This window comes from Narcine bancroftii, chromosome 3 (genome assembly GCF_036971445.1).
Source record: "Narcine bancroftii isolate sNarBan1 chromosome 3, sNarBan1.hap1, whole genome shotgun sequence".
In the NCBI taxonomy this organism is placed as follows: Eukaryota; Metazoa; Chordata; class Chondrichthyes; order Torpediniformes; family Narcinidae; genus Narcine; species Narcine bancroftii.
In genome coordinates, this window is record NC_091471.1 from 276,624,356 (window position 1) to 276,644,717 (window position 20,362).

Below are 20,362 nucleotides of genomic sequence, written 5' to 3' on the forward strand. Positions count from 1 at the left end.
ACTGCCAAAATGTTTGGCCTGGAAGTCAGCCTGAAGAAAACTGAGGTCCTCCATCAGCCAGCTCCCCACCATGACTACCAGCCCCCCCACATCTTCATCGGGCACACAAAACTCAAAACGGTCAACCAGTTTACCTATCTCGGCTGCACCATTTCATCAGATGCAAGGATCGACAATGAGATAGACAACAGACTCGCCAAGGCAAATAGCGCCTTTGGAAGACTACACAAAAGAGTCTGGAAAAACAACCAACTGAAAAACCTCACAAAGATAAGCGTATACAGAGCCGTTGTCATACCCACACTCCTGTTCGGCTCCGAATCATGGGTCCTCTACCGGCACCACCTACGGCTCCTAGAACGCTTCCACCAGCGTTGTCTCCGCTCCATCCTCAACATCCATTGGAGCGCTTACACCCCTAACGTCGAAGTATTCGAGATGGCAGAGGTCGACAGCATCGAGTCCACGCTGCTGAAGATCCAGCTGCGCTGGATGGGTCACGTCTCCAGAATGGAGGACCATCGCCTTCCCAAGATCGTATTATATGGCGAGCTCTCCACTGGCCACCGTGACAGAGGTGCACCAAAGAAAAGGTACAAGGACTGCCTAAAGAAATCTCTTGGTGCCTGCCACATTGACCACCGCCAGTGGGCTGATAACGCCTCAAACCGTGCATCTTGGCGCCTCACAGTTTGGCGGGCAGCAACCTCCTTTGAAGAAGACCGCAGAGCCCACCTCACTGACAAAAGGCAAAGGAGGAAAAACCCAACACCCAACCCCAACCAACCAATTTTCCCTTGCAACCGCTGCAATCGTGTCTGCCTGTCCCGCATCGGACTTGTCAGCCACAAACGAGCCTGCAGCTGACGTGGACTTTTTTACCCCCTCCATAAATCTTCGTCCACGAAGCCAAGCCAAAGATTAATCTTATATTCATCATCTGCAATTCTTATCCCTTTATCCTTGTTGTTCTGTCAAATTGCCTGGGCTAATGGTTCAATGTCCTTTCTGCCTCTCTTTAATCCTCTAACTCTTGTTTTCTCAAACCAACTTTACTTCCTCTGAAATTTTCTTCTTTGGAAACTGTTCTAATGCACCTTCTTCAAATACCCCCTTTCCTACATCGTGCTTATATAACCATATATAACCACTTACAGCACAGAACAGGCCAGTTCGGCCCTACTAGTCCATGCCGTAACAAATCCCCACCCTCCTAGTTCCACTGACCAGCACCCGGTCCATATCCCTCCAGTCCTCTCCTCTCCATGTAACTATCCAGTCTTTCCTTAAATGTTTTAGTGAGAAATGTTTGCTCCAGAAAGTGATATGAATAGGATGAGATACATTGAAGAGGAAATGGCGCAGGTACAATCTTTCTATGTTCTGAAGTCCGCAGTCTCAATGTATGTTGATATTGTAAATTGTTAATTGAAACATGGATCAGAATGTTGGCCATATACCTAGTGAAGAAACTGGTGATTTATTTCAGCTAAAGAATCATTATGGTTAGAGTCACAGACAACAATGTATTACAATAATAATGATAAATTGAGCTGGGGATTTTAAACGAGCTATTCAGAAACCAGACAATGATTTTTAACTTCAAAGACCAGAATTTAAATACAAGTAATGTGTTAATATCTGGAGTTAAAAGCTGTCATCTGCAATAGTAACCTATCAGCTTCCCTCCCTCAGGGAAAGAAATCTGTCTCTTTTAGCTGAAAAACAATGAAAAATAATGGGAGGCACAGTTGTCAGAACACGATTACGGTGCTAGCAACCCGGGCTCGAATCCGATGCTGTCTGTAAGGAGTTTGTACGTTCTCTCTGTATCTGCATGGGTTTTTCCTGGGTGCTCTGGTTTCTTTCCACCCTCCAAAATGATCGAGGTTGCAGATTAATTAGGTGTAACTGGGCAGTCCGGATTTCATGGGCTGTAAAGGCTTTCAACTATGCTCTATCAATAAAATTAAAATAAAAGCAGAATGCAGTAGCCAATTTTTTTTAACACTATATGCTCAGAACCAAGATCCTGTACTTCTGGATTGGAAGAAGGGGACTAATTTTTGCACTAAGAACTGGGAAGACCATCTTCCATCAAGAGTCACCATAATACCCAAATGCTAAATCATCTGCTCGTTGTTAATAGTGCAAAGCACTATTAAAAACTTGGTTGGTTAGTGAATAAGCATTTTCTGTCCTCCGTAATAACGTGGATTCTCACAGTGGCCACCCATTTTAATTCCCTGTCCCCTTCCCTTGCTGACATGTCTGTCCATGTTCTCATGCACGGCCAGACTGAGATCACCTGCAAATTGGAGGAACAATGTCTCACCTTCCACCTGGGCACCTTCCAACTGACTTCTCCGGTTTGTGTTAGCCCCTTCACCACCTCTTCGCCCATTTATCACTTTGTCTCCTTTCCCCCAGCTCTGCATTCACAGTCAAACATCCCCTCCCCATCAATTCTCACCTTTCTACTCTCCTGTCCTCCTCTCCATATCCAATTAACAACTTTGTCTGTTGCTTGTACTACTCATAGAAATATAGAAAATAGGTGTAGGAGTAGGCCATTTGGCCCTTCAAGCCTACACCGCCATTCATTTTGATCATGGCTGATCATCCATTCAGTACCCTGTTCCAGCTCTCTCTCCATACCCCCTGATCCCCCTAGTCACAAGTACTAAATCTCTCTCTTAAATATAGCTATGGAACCGGCCTCAATCACTTCCTGTGGCAGAGAATTCCATAAATTCACCACCCACTGAGTGAACAAATTCTTCCTCATCTCAGTCTTAAAGGACTTCCCCTTTATCCTTAAACTGTGACCCCTGGTTCTAGACTTGCTCAACATTGGGAACAATCTTCCTGCATCTAGCCTGTCAAATCCTTTAAGAATTTTGAATGTTTCTATTAAATCTCCTCTTAATTGTCTAAACTCCAGCGAGTACAACCCCATTCCTTCTAGCCTTTCTTCATATGCAAGTCCCACCATCCCTGGTATCAATCTGGTCAACCTTTTCTGCACTCTCTCCATGGCAATGATGTCCTTCCTCAGATAAGGAGACCAAAACTGAACAAAATACTCCAGGTGAGGTCTCACCAAGGCCTTATACAACTGCATCAATACCTCTCTGCTCCTGTATCCTCTTGATATGAACGCCAACATACCATTCACCTTTTTTACTGCTTGCTGCACCTGCATGCCCATTTTTAATGACTGATGCACAGCGACACCCAAATCTCTTTGCATTTCCCCTTTTCCTAATTGGATACCATTACGATAGTACTCAGCCCTCCCATTCTTTCCTCCAAAGTGGATATCCACACACTTATCCACATTATATTGAATCTGCCATGCATTTGCCCACTCACCCAACCTGTCCAAGTCACCCTGCACACTCTTAACAGCCTCTACACAGCTTACAATGCCACTCAGCTTCGTGTCGTCTGCAAACTTGGAAATGCTGTTTTCAATTTCCTCATCTAAATCATTAATATATATCGTAAATAACTGGGGTCCCAGCACTGAGCCTTGTGGTACCCCACTAGTAACTGACTGCCATTCCAAAAAGTACCCACTTATTCCCATTCTTTGCTTCCTATCTGTCAACCAATTCTCTATCCACCTCAATACCATATCCCCTATACCATGTGGCTTAAGTTTGTATAGTAATCTCCTGTGTGGGATCTTATCAAAAGCCTTCTGAAAATCCAGGTAAATCACATCTACTGGTTCTCCCCTATCCACTCTACTAGTTACATCCTCAAAAAATTCAATAAGATTAGTCAGACACAATTTTCCCTTCATAAAAACCATGCTGGATCTGACCAATGAATTCACCACTTTCCAGATGTGCCGCAATCACATCTTTAATAACTGACTCTAACATTTTCCCCACTACCAATGTCAAGATAACCGGTCTATAATTCCCTGATTTCTCTTTCCCTCCCTTTTGAAAAAGTGGAGTTACATTAGCCACCCTCCAGTCCTCAGGAACTACTCCAGAATCTAAGGAGTTTGGAAAATTATCAACAATGCATCCACTATTTCATGGGCTACTTCCTTTAGCACTCTGGGATGCAGACCATCTGGCCCTGGGGACTTATCTGCCTTTAATCCCTTCAATTTATCCAACACAACCTCATAACTTACACTTTTTCCCCAGTCCTTTCATCACATTAGCCCCATGGTCCCCTATTATTTCCTGAAGATTATTCATATTTTCCCTAGTGAAGACCAAACTGAAGTAGTTATTTAATTGGTCTGCCATGTCCTTGTTCCCCATGACCAATTCACCTGTTTCTGACTGCAAGGGACCCACATTTGTCTTTACTAGTCTCTTTCTCTTTACATATCTATAAAAACTTTTGCAGTCATTTTTTATGTTCCCTGCCAACTTTCCCTCATAATCTTTTGCCTTTCCTGATTAATCCCTTTGTCTTCTTTGAACTCTGAATTTTTCCCAATCCTCTGGTATTCTGTCTTTCCTGGCTAGTCTATAATCCCCTTGTCCTTTCTTTCCTTGTCTCCATCCTTTTAATTCAGATGCCTGCCTTCTTTTCATTCACACCTTGAAGATAGGTTCAGGCCTAAAACATCAGTTATATATCTTCAGCTCCTAGCAATGCTGCAAGGCCTGCTGTGTTCCTCCAGCATTTCTGATATTTTAAAGCACTCTTATACCCTGTGTCATCTTCCATGAAGCTTGGGGGTGCTGGTGCTTTTCTCTTTGGGGTGATGGTGGATGAGAAGTGACTTAATAAAAATGTATAAGATTATGAGGGGCATGAATAAAGTGGACACCCAGGCTGGCAATTAAGGTGACTCAATGAAAGTTTATGGGAGATATTAGTTAGGTTGTTTACACAGAGAGTGGTGGGTACCTGGAATGCATTGCCAGTGGTAGTGGTATAGGCTGGTACAATGGGGATTTATAAAAGGCTCTTCCGTACATAGGAACATAGGTGTAGGAAAAATGGGGGTGGGGGGGGGGGGGGATGGACAGGAAGGAATGATTAGATTGATCATGGATTAGGTTTATATTGGTTGGCCCAACATCCTGGGCAGAAGGGTTTGACTGGACTTAAGACGGAGATGAGGAGTAATTTCTTTTACTAGAAGGTGATTAATCTATGGAATTCACTGCCCATTGAAGCAGTGGAGGCTATCTCAGTAAATATATTTAAAACAAGGTTGGAGAGATTTTTAAAAATTAGAGGAATTAAAGGGTATAAGGAAAAGGCAGGTAGGTGGAGATGAGCCAATCATCATAGAAACATAGAAACATAGAAGATAGGAGCAGGAGTAGGTCATTCGGCCCTTCGAGCCTGCTCCGCCATTCAACGAGATCATGGCTGATCTTAAAGTTCAGTACCTCGTCCCTGCCTTCTCTCCGTAACCTTTAATACCCTTATACTGAAGAAATAGATCTAATTCCCTCTTAAATATATTAAATGAACCTGCCTCTACTGCCCTCTGTGGCAATGAATTCCACAGATTCACCACCCTCTGGGTCAAGAAATTCCTCCTCATCTCGGTCCTAAATGGTTTGCCTATTATCCTCAAACCATGGCCCCGGGTTCTGGATTTTCCCATCCTTGGAAACATCCCATCTGCATCCACTCTGTCCAGTCCTGCCAGAATTTTATAGGTCTCTATGAGATCCCCTCTCAATCTTCTAAACTCCAGCGAGTACAATCCCAATTTGCGCAATCTTTCCTCATAAGTCATTCCTGCCATTCCAGGTATCAGCCTGGTGAATCGCCTCTGCACTCCCTCCATTGCAAGAACCTCCTTCCTTCGATCAGGTGGCCAAAACTGCACACAATACTCCAGGTGGGGTCTCACCAAGGCCCTGTACAGCTGCAGTAAGGTATCCTTGTTCCTATACTCAGCCAAGATCATATTGAACAGCAGAGCAAGCTAGATGGGCCGGATGGCTGACTCTGCTCCTATTTATTCTGTTCTTATGTACTGAACTGCTTTTATGTAGAATGGATTGTCCACCCATGTTCCCAATTCCTCAGGCTCTTGGTTGACACCTATTTCTGCTGTCATGCATTGGAGATATTTCAAATCCCACCGAGGCAAATTGTGAAACTGCTTCTGGCATTACCACCATTACCAGGAAACTGCCAGGATATTCGCCAAGTTTCCTTGGGTAACCAGGTCTCATTTGTAATTACTGAAGTCCAGCCGATATATGACTCCAGTCCTAACCAGGCCATTTTAGTAACCTCAGAGCTTACAGTGAATGTCATAAGCAAGTGATGGGAAAGATCTCTCTGTCGTCAACTGACCTCCACCTGATCTGTAAAGTTTAAAATCAAACATTATATAAAAGTCTCTTTGCAGCTAGCATCTCAGATCTCTGACCACATTATCAAGGGCCCAAGTGGACAAGAAAAGACCAAAATACATCCTCCACTTGGAAAACTTCCAGCAGTAACCTTTGGAGATTTAATTATTTCCAGAGCTTTCACTCTGAAAGCTATCCCCATAAATTAACCTTGCAATATATTTAAAACCAAAGACTATTTTCCAACTTCAGTCATTATGGGCAGCTATGATTTGGACCTATGACTCCAGTCTCTTTGAAACCTAGTAAAAATCCAAACATTCGATGGCCACGGTTGGAAAGATGGGATATAGATGCTGAAAGTTCCATAGACCATTCACAGATAACATCCAAATGTCTTGGCTGGGAATTCACTGAGGTCAAAAGGCCATTTGAGTGACTGTGTATGAAGGAGGAAAAACCCAACACCCAACCCCAAACCACCAATTTTCCCTTGCAACCGCTGCAACCGTGCCTGCCTGTCCCGCATCGGACTTGTCAGTCACCAACGAGCCTGCAGCAGACGTGGACATACCCCTCCATAAATCTTCGTCTGCGAAGCCAAGCCAAGAAGGAGTATGAAGTAAAACACAAAAGTCTGCAGATGCAATAACTGGAGTAAAAACAAAGTGCTGGAGAAACTCAGCAGGTCAAACAGGATCCTTCATGTAGCAAAGATAAAGATACATTATGAATGTTTCAGGACTGAGCCCTTCATCAAGGTTTGTGTAAAATGTAGGCAGGTGCCTGAACAAAATGGTGGGGGAAGGAGCAGCAGGGAGAGAGGTACAGATCCACAGGTAATAGGTGGGTAAGGGTCAGAGGGCACAACAGCAAACAGGGGAGGGGGATGGCTCTGTGAATGGAAAGGGAAGGGGGTGGAGAGCTGAAGGAAGGAAGTCAGAGGGGATAGACAAGAGAGGGAGAACGGGGAGTGGTCTAGCAAAAACCGGAGAAGTCGAGGTTCATGCCATCTGGTTGGAGAATGCCCAAATGGAATATTAGGAGTTACTCCTCTAATTTACAGGAGGTATTGACAGTGCATGAGGCCATGGACAGATATGTTGGCATAGGAGTGGGGTGCAGAATTGAAATGGTTGGCCACTGGGAGATCCCTGTCATTGATGTGGACAGAGGAAAGTGCTCAGTCTGCGTCCAGTCTCTCTAATGTAGAGAAGACCATAACAGGAACACCACGGGCAGCATATGACTCCTGCAGATTTTTTCTCTCTAATATAGATACTGTTAAATTCCAATCTTTATTTCAAGTCTTTGCTCCAATTACAAACGGGTGTCCTTTCCTTTGGGGGGGGGGGGGTGGTAGGGAAGGTATAAATTGGGAACAGTCAGTAATGGCTCCCAATTTCAACTCTTTGACCAATCACCCCTTGCTTGAGCTCTTTCTTGTTGTGATAGAGTCACAGATTCTTACACCACAAAAACAGACTCTTTGGTCCATTGCGCTCAGCACTATTGAAGAGCTCTCTCCATGCCAACACACAGGGGATGTTAAATCAGGGCTAGGGACAGAGGGAAAAAACGTCATGTTGTCTGATGGGGCCAGTTGGAGATGCCAGATGTTGTAATGCCAATGTTTTCCACGTGTAAAATGCCTGCTCATCTAAATCAACATTAGAGAACTGTTGGAAATATAACCCAAGCACATGAAAGATTAGCAAAATTTTATTGTGACTGAAAATCATTGTACTTCTTTGATCCAATTTCTGTCTATAAATTGTAAACATTTTGAACCATAAAATACTACAGCCCAGAAACAGGCCTTTCAGCCCATCTAGTCTGTACTGAACTAATATGATCATGAAGTAAAACATGAAAGTCTGCGGAGACCGTGGCTCTCCAGCATTGTGTTTTTATTATGATCATTATCGATGTGTTGGGAACATTGATGTGTTCACAAAACAAGACAAAATGAGGGCAAAATTCTGAACAGTGCGCCAAGATGTGCCCAGTCTAATTTTGTTAGGGATGCAATTCTCACCAGAACAATTTCTTTATACCATTTATGCATGAAAAATAGTGCAATAGTTTATTTTCTAATTTATTTTCAATGCTTATTAAAAAATTTCATCATAGCCTATGAACATCATTTACAAGTCCAGGATTTAGGCCAGAAGTCAGGATTGAGCTGGGGTCACTGTGAGACACAAATATATTAAGCAGTTTTGATGACTCGGGTAGTAATAATCCTTGAAATATCTCAGAAGCATAGTAAAGAAAGGAAAATTTAGAACTTCTGACAATTAGGAGTGGGACCTCTGTTTGATTTCTACACTCTTAGAGGCCATTTACAGCACACCTTTTATAGTTCAGGGTATATCCATAACTATGCACCCTAGATATAACATAACTCAGTTCCACACTGGAAAGTTAATTATTCAACTTTGCTGTAAAGAGAGTTTGACTTCAAATAATTCATTCAAGAATTATAATTTCCAGACATCAGATTTTATTGAATGCCAAGATAACCCTGTTTAAGGTCCTCATAAATCCTTGATCTGTCAGAAATAGGAATGTCACAAAATAGTTTGAATGTCATTCATTTTCTTAACACGTATAAAGTGCAGGCACTCTTCAGCTTACGATGGGGTTGTGTTCCGGGCAAACCCATCATAAGTTGAAAAAAATAATGCCAAAAAAGAATATCACTCCTACCATTTTTCCACATTGAAGAAAACATTAACATACATGGCTGAAAGCACAGTGAGCATGAAGCGTGTTTGAATCATTAAACTAAAATTAATTGCTGGATGGTGAGGATAGTGGAGTAGCGTACAGTGCATCGCAAGCGCAGGAACAGATCAGAGTTTGAAATTGAAAGAACGAATTCAAACCATCGTAATCTTGAAAAATCCTAAAGCAGACCATCATAAATAGAGGTGTACCTGTATGGAATAAAAGAATCCAAAGAGCAGATCAAATCTGATTCCTTCTCAATTTATGAGGAATTTCACCCAGTTAGAAAATCTTTCATAGGGGGAGCTTGAAACACATGCTCAGATGCTAAGGCAGGTAATTACTGAGGCAATCCAAACACTCCTGAGTCTCCAAACAACTCTAATTGTACCCAAGAGCTCATACACCCGGGCTGATTATTAATCATTACTGTTAACTGTCCTCATATCAAAATATTCATTACAATTCTGAAGTATTCTGCTGGCTGTAAAGTGTTTGAGAATATCCTGTGGTAGTAAATGTTAAAGGAAGGCATGTTTGATAAATGAGTAGATTTTTAGAGAAGGTAACAAGGAGAACATTTGAAAGAAGGTACGTGGATTTTAGCAAGGTGTTTGTAAAGATCCCACATCAAAGAGTCTCAAAGAATCAAAATTTATTGTCATAAACATCCCACGAAGTTTGTTGTTCTGCAGCAGCGATCACAGGTACAAATATTGCTGTAAATTACAGTTTAAAAAATAAATAAGTTAGTGCAAAAGAAGAGAAAGTGAAGTAGTGTTTGTGGTTCATTGTCCATTCAGAGATCTGATGGCAGAGGGGAAGAAGCCATTGGGTGCTCATCTTTATGCTCCTGTACCTCCTTCCCGATGATATTAGTATGAAAATGTCATGGTCTGGGTGGTGAGAGCCCTTGAGAACAGAGACGGTTTTTTGAGACACTGCCTCTTGTGGATGTCCTTGAAGGAGTGATGTTCATGATGATGCTGGCTGATTTCACAACTCTCTGTAGTCTTCTGTCCTGTACATTGCCACCTCCATACTAGATGGTGATACAACCAGTCAGAATGTTCTCCACAGTACACCTGTAGAAATTTGCAAGTCTTTGTGGCGAATCTCCTCAAGCTCTTCATGAAGTTTAGCCACTAGCGAGCCTTCTTTGTGATTGTATCGACATGAAGATCCCAGAACAGATCTTCAGAGATGTTGATGTTGGAATTTGAAGTTCTCAACCCTTTTCACTGCTGATGTCTCGATGAGAACTGGTTCATGTTCTCCTGGTTTTCCCTTTAGGAAATCCACAACCAGTTCCTTAGTTTTGCCAACGTTGAGTGCTAGCTTGTTGTTGTAACATTGCTCAACTTGCTGACATGGAATCGAAGGAAAAGTATGGATCCAAAAGCAAGTCAGTGGTAAGAATGTTTGGCCAGTGCCTAAATCAGGGGTGGGCAACCTTCTACCATGCATGGGCCAGATGGTGAGTCAGTGGTTGAATGGCAGGCTGCACTGATGCTACCAGTAATTTAAAAATAGTAATTTCAATTATTTATTGCCTGGGATCTCTTGGCTAATGATCTAACTAGGGGACACCATCTTTAAATTCAACATAGCGGCATACCATTGAACCTCTGCAACCAAAAAAGGTAAAAAGGTACTGCTGTAGCCACTGAAAATGCAGCGCTGGCTGATGAATGCGAAATATCAACACACACAGTTGCAGGTAAATCAGAACTCATTTACTCGAGTAACGTGCATATTCTTTTAAAACTGAACCATACATGGTACGTCATGAATCCTGTGCAGGCTCGCTAGACTTCTGAGAGTTGTCATCATTGTTTCTTCTGCATAAAATAAATTTTTAAATTTGCTTTATCTCAGCGAACAATCTCCTGTGATGGAAGGATTATGCCAGGGTGCACCAGGGCAGTTTCTTTTCAATGGTCCCTCTCCCTCCCCCTCCCCATTTCCCATTACTTGCAGCTCAGGTTTTGCTGCTTCCCATCACGCTTTTTCTATCTCGAAATGTGCCAACTCATGCTGAATAAAGTGCAAAATCCCTGTCACTGGACATATCAGGCTTGCTGTGTTTTTATGAAGTGATTTTCTCCAGCACCGCCAGAGCTGGTCTCTGACAGCCCGTGTTGCCACCCGCCAAAGTCATTCTACTGCTCGATCCCCTGCCAAATATTATGAGCCCCATTGCTTGGCTGTGGCGCTCATGTGCATTGACGGGTAGCGGTGCAGGAAAAGTCTTTTGCATTGGTTGTGGGCCGGATAAATTTGGATCGTGCACCATATTGGGCCCGTGCGCCATATTGGGCCCACGAGCCATAGGTTGCCCACCCCTGGCCTTATTTGGCTATGACAGTGGATTCCCCCAGGGATCAATGATAGGTGGTTTCCATGTATCAATAATTGAATTTAAATGGAAGAGCCATGATGATGATTATAGTGTAATTTCCATGTGGTTGATTGTGGGGAAGCAAACTATGGACTGTAAGAGAGTAGCAGTGAACTAGCCAAATGACAGAGAAAATGGTGGATGGAAGTTAATCCAGAGATGTGCCAGATAATAATGCTGAGGTAGAAAAAGATGTTTTCGGAAATGTTGAATAGGTTAAGGTTTTATTCCCTGGAGCATTGGAGAATGAAGGAGTTTTGATCAAGAAATACATAATTATGAGGGGTACAGATAAGGTAAATACGAGCAGCTTTTTTTCCACTAAGGTTGGGTGAGACAAGAACGAGAGGATGTGGGTTGGGGTGAAAGGTGAAATGTTTAAAGGGTGCATGAAGGGGATCTTCTTCACTCAGAGAGTGAGAGTGTGGAATGAGCTGTCAACAGAGGTTGTGGGTACAGATTCAATTTCAACATTTAAGAAAAGATTGAATAGGTAGATGGTCGGGAGAGGTATGGCAGGCTATGGTCTGGGTGCAGGTCGATGGAACGAGGCAGAATACATAGTTCAGCATAGATGATGGGCCAAAAGGCCTGTTTCTGTGCTGTAGTATTCTATAGTTGTACTGCATTCAGAGAGGGCAAAGAAGGAAAGAAAATAAAATAAATGCAGGATATCAAGGAGTGCAAAGGAACATTGGTTTGAGTGTCATAGATTTCTGAAGGGAGCAGGCTGGATAGATCAAGGAGTCAGAGAGAGTACTTGGAAGGAGCAAGAGCAAGGGAGGTCACATTGAACATGTAGGAAAGTCGTGTTAATGAATTTAGTGATAGCTTCATGAAAATAAATTCTGATTCTGTTACACCACAACTGGCATATCATGTACAACCTTGGCTGGAGAATATATTAAGGATGGGATAGATCTGGGGAGGGTGCTGCATGCATTTGGGGAAGGGGATGGTGCAGAAATGGGAATGTTTTAGTTGTGAGAATTTAGCCAAGACTGGACCCATGCCCTTCATGAGGACAACACTACAAAAAAAACTTTTAAGTATAAATTAAATTATAGCGTAAGAGAAAAAAGGTAATAAATATGAAGAGATAGATAAATATTCACAGTTGTAGTTAGTGCAAAAAAGTAATGTTACAACAGTGCAGAGAGAACTGTGGTCCTGGAGTAGTGTTACGGTTAGGGTGGAGGTGGTGATATGTTTCCTCCTTTGTATATAGTTATTGTTGGTTACTGTATATATGGAGCTGGCCCGCCCATTGATGACTCACACCCCATGACTCCTCCCCCTAGTCTTGGGCCATAAAGTTCGAGCCACCTCTCCCTTCCTGCCATTTCTATACCTGGATCCAGGTCAGCAAGGTTCTTCTGTTTATTAAAGCCAATCGTTCCTTCAGCATATTTTTTGTGGTTATTAATAGTGCACTACAGTGGCACAAGAATCTGTGGAGAGATTTAATTAAGGTGTATCAAATTATAAGGAATGAACAAAGTGAATAGTGTGACAGAGTATTTAGAGGTGGTTTGGGAGGAATTGTTAGAGCAGCTTGCACACACATTTTAAAATACGGAATATTTGCAGGACTTTTGCAGAATGCTTTTTGCAAGAAGAAACAAAGAATCGACAGCAGCTTGCCTGGGAGAGCTCGTGATCTTTGCAGGCAGGAGAGAACAGTTTTCCTCTCAGAGAGGGAGAGTGTGAAACAGAGAGAGAGGAGACAGAAATCAATTCCAGAAGGACAAGCTGGCAAACTTTGTAAAGCTGCCTGGTCAAAGGAGGAGATTGGCGGCCTGAAAAGTGACCTGAAAGAAAGAGAATCATCTGGAGAACCATGAAGGGGGCAAGTTTTGTCAGCAAGACTGATTGAGAAGGAATCAGTTGCCAGGAATCAGTTGCGGATGTCCTGAAAAGGAATCTCTCTCTGAAAACCAGCAAGAACCCTCCTGAGTGGTAACCATTTGCCTGTTAAGCACCAAAAACTGGTGAACTTTGTTAATGCTAACTTCTGTGCACAGTACAAGAATTGCCTGCAACCAGTGAGATTGGACTGCGAACCAAAGAACTTTTCTAATCTTAAATATACATTACACACACCTGCGCTTAGTATGGGGGGGGGGGGGGGGGGGAGGAATTAAGTAGTTAGGTAGGTTAAGTAACAAGTTAGAGTTTAATTCTGTTTTCTTGTTCAATTATAATTAAAAACTACTTTTGTTTAAGTAACCCTGTGTTATAGTTCATATCCATTACTGCTGGTTTTTGGGGTCCTCTGGACTCCGTAACAATAGGAAGAAGCTATTTTATTGGCTGATAGGAGGCCCCAGCTTTAACAGAGTTGTTTAGAAGATTCTACAAGGATGACAACAATTTTTCTCACTCAGAGAGTTGTGGAAGTCAGGGATATATTTACAATGAGCATTTAATGTACCATATCTTAAAGGGATAGAAATAAGGAACTCCAAAGTAAGATTAGCATATCAGTGGTTCTCAACCTTTTTCATTCCACTCACATACCACTTTAAGTAATCCCTATGCCATCGGTGCTCTGTGATTAGTAAGGGATTACTTAAGGTGGTCTGTGGGTGCCAAGGGAAAGTTAAGAATCACTGCTCTGGGCCCAATGGTTACTGAAATATTTTGCTTGAGATAAATTGTCATTGGCCCATTTCCTTTGGAGTTCTGAAACTGTGCACACAACAAGTCAATTAAGTACAATTAAAACAGTGGTTTTCAAACTTTTATTTCCACCCACATCCCACCTTAATCAATCCCTTACTAATCACAGAGTACCAATGGCATAGGGATTGCTTAAAGTGGTATGTGAGTGGAAGGAAAAAAATTGAGAACCACTGGTCTGAACAGTTTTCATTGCTTGGTGGATGCAGACACTGCATTTGTCAGGTTGCATTTATTATAATTGTTTCAAAACTGAGGGGCACTTTACAGTAATCTGCATTGGTGGATCTGCTGTGACAGAGATCAGCAGATTTACTTCCTGCAAGAAGATAAGTGAACTAGGTGGTCTTTTGCAGTAATTTCAATGTCACAATTACCATTCAGGTGCCTTGCTGTTCATCGTGGGCGATCATGTCTCTCCATCTGTCATGATCTATGACCCAAAGAATTGTAGTTGTTGCCGCCCCTGTTCTCCTTTGGTGAAGGCTTCATCTTTGAGCTGAGACCATAGTCGATGTTGAATTCATGATTATACAAGGGAAAAACGATGAAGTGGTTTCCTGTTGCCTTCTTCAGTTACAGTGCCCACACTGGGCGGGTAAACCTGACCACTGATCGGCAGATTCATCTGCCCAGCATTTTTAGTTTTACAACCATAAATACCAACTTGTAGAATCTGCTTGTAAAAACCATCCACCAGCTGCAATCCATGACCCTGATTGGGAGGCTAAACAGGTACTACACCTTGTCCAAGGGTGACCTGTAGGCTATTGGATGGAAGGTGTGCCATACACTTCCTTTTGCTAAACAATTGTGCAGCACCGACACTCGTGCTTCTCAAACGCTAGCTTTTTTATTTAAATGTATTTTAATTATTTGAATGTATAACCCCATCTGTTTTGCTGGGATTCAAATATATGAATCTGGGTCAGTGCTCCTGACCTTCAAATACTAGTCCTGCGATTTAACCTCTTTGCCACCACACCCAGTTTTTATTAGGCATTGGCAAAATGTGCCAAACAGACCCTTTTTGTGTCTTAATTCTATTACTTCCATGAAAGGTAAAAATAGGATTGCAAATTTCTCCAGTTTCATTTGTTTGTTATACTTTTTCAAAGGATTCGAATGTTGCAAACACTGGAAACTGAAATGAAAAATACAACATGATGCAGAGCAGAGTTGTTACAAATAGATTTGCAAATAGAGAAGTGAAGGAAATAGATACAGAGCCAAATACGGATGCCTCCAGTTAACAACAACGTCCAATCCTCTGGGTTTCCACAAATCCACTTCTGCGATACTAAAATAAGGCTGGAAATCATGATTAGTGATCCAGGCAGATGAACTTAACATTCCACTGCTGGGTGGAGACACACAGCTGAAGGATGTATTGTGTATTTCTGACATTTTCTATATTTAATTTTGATATCTGGCAGTTTCATAGCATTTACTCCAATTAGTCATCCCAATTCCAATTTCAGGGTTCAAGTTAAGGGTGTACAGAAGTCCTGCTCCTCCACATTCAAGAAAAGATTTTATCCAACAGCTATCACACTCTTGAACCTAACTCAAATATAAATTACTCTGGGACTACTAAAGATCTGTTCGCGCTACTGAAATGGCACTATTTTCCCCAATGAATTGTAACTGTGAGTACTTCTTTATCTATTCTCACTTTTTCTGACTTGACATTTGTGATCATTTAAATTTTACTCTGGTGTATCTAAAGTACCTGATAGGCTGCAGCAAGTAAGAATTTTGGTGCATCTGTACATTATACTTATATATATTTGATATACTAAACTCACAGAGACTCATTTACATTGAATTGGGTCCAGAATCAGAAATTAATAGTGGAGACAGATGACAACCTAAAAGAGACTTGGTCTCAGGGAGATAGCACAAGTGATTTGGAATATTCTATTTTTGTCATGTATAACAGCAGTTATTTTCTAAATTTGTACGCATCTCATTTTTATATTTCAAGGTTTTTTAAAAAAATGGAATGTAAAGGATGTTACAGCCTTGCATTTAGAAATAAGCCAGTTTACAACACTAAGCTCTGACTTCCTGTGAGAAGGGGAAGTGAAAGAAACATGTTGGGTAGAGATACCTGCTGGCAGGGTGAAGAATACTTGCTGCACTCACACAGGCAGGAGAGAAACAGAGACATACCGTAAGAGTCTTCTAACAAACACCATATTAACATATTTGACACATCAAAGAATGTACAAAGTGTAGCAACTGTGTTGCAGTCCAAAATGAAGAACGAGAAGATGATCAGACATAGTTTAGTTGAAGTTCAGTGAAAACCGTCATGTGCAGTTTTCTTAAAACCCAAATGATGTCATTGCACTGTGACGTCATTCTGAACCTCCCGAGCCGGTTTGATTAAGCCTCTGGTGATCTGCAATAAAAGAACATTTTTTCCCATCCTTTTCATTCTGGTCCACACGTGAGTCCAGAATTGCTTAGTTCTCTGAAATAGAGAACTCTACACAGAGTCCCCTTCTTATCAGCTGGTCATCATGATGGCCACGCTTTCTCCTGTGTAGAGTATAAGAGCAAGGCCAATTTGTTGCTGGGAGGCCAACATTTAGGGACTGCTCATGTGTGAGGGAAAGTAGAGTCATTAAATCATGGAGTCTTAGAGCATGAACAGGCCATTTGGCCCATATTTGCAAGCCACCAATGGAGCCATGTGGAAGATTGAGATGACATCAGAAATCTTGAAAAATTTCCGTAGATGTGTAGCAGAAAGTGTGCTGACCAGCTGCATCATAGTCTGGTGAGGAGACACCAGAGTATCTTTGGCTTGGCTTCGCGGACGAAGATTTATGGAGGGGGTAAAAAGTCCACGTCAGCTGCAGGCTCGTTTGTGGCTGACAAGTCCGATGCGGGACAGGCAGACACGATTGCAGCGGTTGCAAGGGAAAATTGGTTGGTTGGGGTTGGGTGTTGGGTTTTTCCTCCTTTGCCTTTTGTCAGTGAGTATAAAGCTCTATAAAAGATAGTAGACTCAGCCCAGGACATCGCAGTCTCCTCACATCTGCAGTCTCCTGCAGGGAACGCTGCCATCAGAGAGCAGCAGCAATCATCAAGGATCCACACCACCCAGCACACGCTCTGTTCTTGCTGCTACTGTCAGGAAAGAGGTCTAGGTATCACAAGACTCGCCCCACCAGGTTCAGGAACAGCTGCTACCCCTCCACCATCGGACTCAACAACAAACTCAGTCAGAGTTTCATTAAGGACTCTTACCATTGCACTTTATTGATTTATTTTTCTCTTTGTATTGCACAGTCAGTTTGTTTACATTTATTTACTTATTGACATTTATATATATGTTCTTGAGTAAATACACACCAAAATGCTGGAGGAACTCAGCCGGACTTTTCACCATCTGTAGAGGACAATGATATTTTGCTGATATTTCCAGCCTGAGCCCTTCTTTAAGGAATAAGCAGAATAAACCACAAGCAGGAAATCTCCAAACGTGGTCTCCTCTACATCAGAGAGACTGGGATATCACTTTGTTGAGCACCTCGGCTCTGTCTACCTTAATAGCATAGATCTCACAGGGGCCATCCATTTCAATCCCCTGTCTCATTCCCTTGCTGACATGTCTGTCCATAGTCTCGTGCACTGCCAGACTGAGACCACCTGTAAATTGGAAGAACAACACTTCATCTTCTGACTGGGCACCCTCCCACCAGATGGCATTTAATATTAACTTCTCTAGCTTTCAGCTTTCAGATTTATTTAATTAAAAACCCTCCCTCTTCTTCCCTGTCACCTTCCCCCTCTCCAATCCATCTCCTTTTGCACAAACCTGATAAATTCTTTCCTCATCCCTCATCACATCCAATTAATAGTTTTTGTTGATCTGGATTCCTCCCCCATGGTTTGAATTCTGAGATTTTCTGAGATTTCTTGCTTCTATGTGATGCTATTTATGTATTCTGACAATAAATCTGAAAATAATCTGATCATGGAAGGGTTCAGCACTTGCCTGCACCCTTCCCTGCCTAGGTGATTCAAGAGCCCAATATTGTTGGAATCTAAATATATAGAGTGAGGGAAATAGTCACTGTTTGATGGTGAATGCAACTGCAGGCTATCTGGAGTTAAGAGGAAGGAACTTCAGAAACTACATCATTCCAAGATCCATCAACAGTCTTGATTGGTCTAGTTTCATGAGATCCCAGGAGCACTGATGACCTGCAGGATGGTCCTGGTCCACCATGCAACAATAAGGACAAGCAGTACTAAGTGGAAGCTCAAGTGCTTTGTCCAGGAGTGATGGTCATTGGTCATTTACACATGATCCAGCTTTCCTGAAAAGTAAGCCTGTCAGATAAGCCAATAACTACCTTGCATCCTCCTCCTCCACAAAGCCCTGTCACCTACCAACCATATCATCCACTGATTTCCTGATGTTGCAACACCAGAGGACAAGCTCCTCTCATAAACATCCATTTGTCTCTTACAGTCTCCAATATACCCCAGCTCCAACACATCCCAGCGATCCACTGCAAGCATTCAATTTCCCAAAAGTCAGCCCTGGACTCAGATATTCACAGTGGTGAGATCCAATTGTCCCTAAATATTTTTGGGGGGGATTCTGGTTTCCCACTCCAGAAAATAAAATCAGTGCTGTGGTCCATGGGTATCACCTTATGTTAATTAAACCCCTATCCATTAGTGTCAACGGCACCACCCTGGCCCCCCAGTCAGTCCCAGAATCCCATGTCTCTGCCCATCATTACACAATACCAACCCCTCACCGCTCAACCATCCTTCAATTTTGGGATTTGATGTCCTTTCTCTCTCTGCAATCCATCATTGTCATGTTCCAAAACTGCCCTTCTAACCCACAGTCCCTTCATGTCCCTCTACTCAATGAGGACAAGCAGTCTTCCCAAATCTCCGAACATACCTCAGTAACAGAAGTACAGGGGCATGTAGTTGGTGGGGGAGGCAGCAGAGTTAGCAAGCAACCCTGTTAAGGTGCCAGCCATACTGGTTCCAATCCAGCACTGTCTGTAGGGAGTTTAATCGTTCTCCCGTAACTTGCATGGGTTTCCTCTGGTGCTCTGATTTCCACCCACATTCCAAAGACATAGGAGGTTGGCAGGGTGTATTTGAGCAGCACGGGCCTGTGGGCTGGAAGGGCCTATTACCGTGTTGCATCTCTAAATTAAAGGTCCAAACTTAAATATGTGCATTGGGAGACATTGGTCCACATTGTTCTGTCTTGGATTTAAAACCTGAATTTAAAACAGGGGCTCTCCTTTCATATTGTTTCTCTACATGGAGTCCTTTCCTTTCACAGAGCCATCCCCTTACCCATTATTTGCTGGTGTGCCCTCCCTCCCTTATTCATCCAATTACCTCTTTCCCGTGGGCCTGTGCTCCTCCCCCTTACACCCCCCAACCCCCTCAACATTCTGTTCAGGCGTCCGCCTACATTTTGTTCATTCCTTTTTGTTTGAATATTTTATTTTTGCTTTTTTCCAAAATTATATAGTAACATTTTAAATGCACAATATAGTAAACTTTTTCTCACAAACACAACAAACAGAAACAAAACAGTCCCTTCCTCCCTTCCATACATACAGATCCGTTCACCGTGAGAGCTTACATATATTTAAAGTTGATCGAGTACAGTTGGGGAAACTTCGTTTTGGTACATATAATAGTTACTTTTATTGTTTCTTTCTATTGCAGTGTCTGGGCCCCTATGTGGTCCAGGTATGACTGTGAGAGGTCATGTGTATGTGATTTTTTTCCATAGGTACACAGCTGTTAATTTCTGCAGCCCATCGAGCTATAAGTGGAGGGGAGTCAGACATCCAAGTGATCGTGATACATCTTTTTGCTACGGCCAATGCTATTTTTGTAAATGAGATTTGATATTTTGTCAATTTGTCGCTTATTTCCATGAAATTACCTCGCAGATACAGCTCCAGGTCGCCCATGGAGGCCACTCCTGTGATCTTGGTTCATTTTTTTTGTGATGTTTTTGCCAAAATGGCCTCACATGACATATAGAAAAGTTCCTGCCTCAGTCCCACATCTGAAACACATCTCTGAAATTTTGGCTTTTGATCTGTGCAACTTTTGTGGGGTAAGATAGAATTGGTGTTAAAAAGATTATACTGTACCAGTCCATATCTTGCATTTATAATTGACATTGTGCTGTCCTTGCACCAATCTGACCAGTTTCTTTCTGAAATGACCA

At 42.3% G+C, this 20,362-nt stretch overlaps 1 protein-coding gene and 1 long non-coding RNA gene across 7 annotated transcripts in view; one reads left to right on the forward strand and one right to left on the reverse strand.

Annotated features, from left to right (window-relative positions):
• Nucleotides 1-20,362, reverse strand: part of LOC138758813 (rho GTPase-activating protein 45-like) — a 171,551-nt gene that overhangs the window by 97,079 nt on the left and 54,110 nt on the right. The gene's annotated exons all lie outside the window — the stretch shown is intronic.
• LOC138758814 (uncharacterized) overlaps nucleotides 15,336-20,362 on the forward strand; it is a 32,703-nt gene continuing 27,676 nt past the window's right edge. Inside the window, exon 1 of the long non-coding RNA XR_011354483.1 lies at nucleotides 15,336-15,767. This is a non-coding gene — a long non-coding RNA (uncharacterized lncRNA). The remainder of the gene's footprint in view (nucleotides 15,768-20,362) is intronic.